Source organism: Prinia subflava, chromosome 3 (assembly GCF_021018805.1).
Source record: "Prinia subflava isolate CZ2003 ecotype Zambia chromosome 3, Cam_Psub_1.2, whole genome shotgun sequence".
NCBI lineage: Eukaryota > Metazoa > Chordata > Aves > Passeriformes > Cisticolidae > Prinia > Prinia subflava.
This window is the reverse complement of record NC_086249.1, coordinates 83,067,804-83,071,042: the sequence shown is the minus strand read 5'-3', so window position 1 is coordinate 83,071,042 and position 3,239 is coordinate 83,067,804.

Here is a 3,239-nt window from a genome sequence, read left to right as displayed (position 1 = left end):
CCCGCCAGGGGGAGGGGACGCGGGCGGGGAAGCGGTCGGAGCTCCGCGGCCGCTCCGCGCCTGCCCGGCCCCGGAGGAGCCGAGCGGGGCGTCCCGGGCGCCCCGGGGCAGGGTGGCCGCTGGCCGGCTGCCGAGCAGCCCGTTCCTGCGGGGGTGTCGGGGCCGAGCTCGGCCGCGCTGAGCCTTCGGGGGATGCAGCTGCGTCCCGGGATGCTCGCGTCCTTCCAGCCGGAGATGGCACAGACACCTTCTCCGCAGCCCCCCTGGAGCCCAAGGCAAAGCCCTCTCATCCCGCTCCCCTTCGAATTGCTCCGAAATTAAGATCTCTCTCAGAGCTGTGACAGCTGCCAGGCGAACACCTTTGCCCTGGTGAGAGGGAGGTACCGGAGACTGTTTTCCGAGGGGCAGGTCTACCCAATTCCACAGTCAGTTGCCCAGCTGCTGTAATTCAGATTAATTCGATTACAGGCGACGAAATTGTAATAATTTAAATCACCCAGAGATGTAGCCTATCTTTTTTGCATCAGTCCTCTCTACGCCAAACAAATCTGGGAAAGAATATTAATAAAATAAACATGCTACAAATTTGGGGCAAATAAAGCGATAATTTGTAGACTTGGGAGGGGGGACAACTGTTACAGTATTCCTAGGAGAACCTACCATTTACTAATTTTCTCTCCCTCCCCACAGGAAACCAGTCAGATATGAGCACTTTTCTTAATAAGTGAACATGCATCCTCATTCTTGCCTGTCTAATGGTGAAACTGCTACAGTTTCTTTAGCCAGTCTAGGCTTCATATTTATGAGATGCTGTGATTTTTGCTTACCTGCTAAAAAGGATTAGCTGTGTGACAGTGTTGGGGTTTTAAGCCATGCCTTCTTGCTTTTGCTTATTCTGCTTTTACTGGCCAGATTTGTAGTCTTGCAGCTGTACCCAGTGATACGGAATTTCAGTTCAGAATAAGATATGCTCCAGATATTGAAGTACTGGATATATCCAAAGAGAAGGGATGTTAAAAGGTTAGGTAAAAAAGGTCTTACCAGTGACTTCAAGATATTAATATGGGATGTGATTCAGGGCTGTGTGCAATATTAATTAAGGGGGGGAATTGTTGCACTTGGATAATTGTGTGACACTATTTTTATGTGGCTTGTGCCGCCTTTGCCTCAGATTCCCAATTGCTGCCTGGATTCCCATCTCACTCCCAGGGTTGGGAAAAATATACTCATTGGATCAAAGTGCTTCTCTGACATACTGCAAAGCAAGTAGGTCTCTTCTGGGTGCTTGGTATGAAAGTGTAAAAAGAACAAAAATTCTCTTTGTATGGAGACTGCTTGCAAATTCCCATGTGCAATATGTTTCACTCTTTTGAAGTGGCAGATGCCATTTCAGAAAGAGAAAATAAGAATCTTAAATCAAAGAGTTTAGACCATAAGGATCTGCACCTGTAAAAAAATTCTGGGTTTATGTACTCTTACCTTATGGATTGTTTTGATGTCCACAGAATAACAAAACACCTGAAAGCTTAAACATAGTTATTGATTTACAGCAGTGCTTCTGCTACCAAATCCTCGCAACTTAAGACAATTCTTTCTGAATTTTACCAAAATTCTGCTGTATTTGAATTATTTTCAAGTACTAGTGAAGTGTAGGTCTTTCTGGTATTCAAAACAAGTATCAACAGTTTCTAGAAGTAAGCAGAGAATTTAAGACAGAAAACAGTCTGAATAATAGGCTGAAAATGCAACTGGGATTTTAGGTTTTGTTAATAACATGCTCTATAAAAAGAGAAGCTGCTCCCTTCACAGATGTTTTCCACAGTTTCTTGAAACACATACCTTCATCCCCACATATTTGAGTGGGTGTATTTCTAGCTAGCAGCAGTCAGACAGACAGGGGACTCTCCTGAAAGTGTCACCAGCCAAATGTCACCGATGGCAATGTATTATTTTGTATGTTAAACGTAGCCTAGCTTAACAAGGCACCAAATTAACCGGGTCCAGTACTGGTTTGGACCTGGTGCCACAGCTAACAACTCTCACTCATCCAGGGATGTGCATTATCCCACTAGTATTCATCTCCCATCCACTGCTTGCCTAAAGAGTCATCTCTGTTTCACAGCAATCTGTCCCTAATAATCACGTGCACAGGATTGGAGGGTGCTGTGTGTTGTTTCACATCCTTGGGAGAATTTAGGACAGCGGTGATCTGAACAGGTTCAAGGTGTGTCAAAGGGCTCCTGAGGTAAGCCCTTAAAGAGTCAAGTGTGTGAAGTCCTCAGCAGCCTGAGCTCCCCCTGACCTCAGGAAAACATGCCCACTAGGCAGAGCACAGCGTGTTTTGTTATTACTGCCGACGTCGCCTTGGATGAATGCGCTCCGAACTACAGCACACAATTTAAATTGTTAAAGTCAAATGGCTCATGATAGTCTGTAATGCAATATAAATAATAACACAGCAGATGTGAAAATATTTGGGAAAACATTAGGAGCCTGTAATTTGCTCTCTAGCACTCAGATGTATTGGCCTGTTGCAAGACAATTTCCCCAAACACTGAGTCGTCTGTAGCAAGAGGTCTCCACAGTAGTCAGTATGGGCATGAAGAATGTCAAATTTCTTGATGAGAAGGAATAGGGAATACTTTACTCTCTAGGTAGTGCGTGTATGTGGACTACATACATTGTCTGGTGTTTGTTTTTCATTTTAGAGCATCTGCGGACACCTTTAATTACAATGAGGTTGTTCATTAGTCTTCCTGACAGCATGACAATGTGCTCACCATGGTTGCTCCCCAGATGTTCTGGAATCCAGACACTTGGATTAGGACACAAAGAGGGACAACACATTGAAGTTTCTTACCCACTTCTGTGCTAGAGTAAGACATTCCCAAGAGTAAGAATGTTAGCTTTGTACACAAGCCAAAAACCTGAGCCAATAATGGCTGTATTGACGTCAGGGTAACTCAACCTTTCTAGTCTCCTGCAGTATGAAAGCTGCTTAGTATTGCAGGAGAAAATTAGAGGCTGATTATTTGTTTCCTTGCCAGCCTTCCCTATATATATATATATAGTCCAGCCTATGGTCCTCATTTGTTCTTCAGGCTAACAATATTTTGTAAGTTCACATGAGGTGAAATGTTTGTCACAGAACAGGGTTGTTTTTTGCTGAGCTGATCTTATTTTGGAGACAAACTGAGCAAATGGTTGAAAGGATATGTCATGTCAGCTACTAACTACTG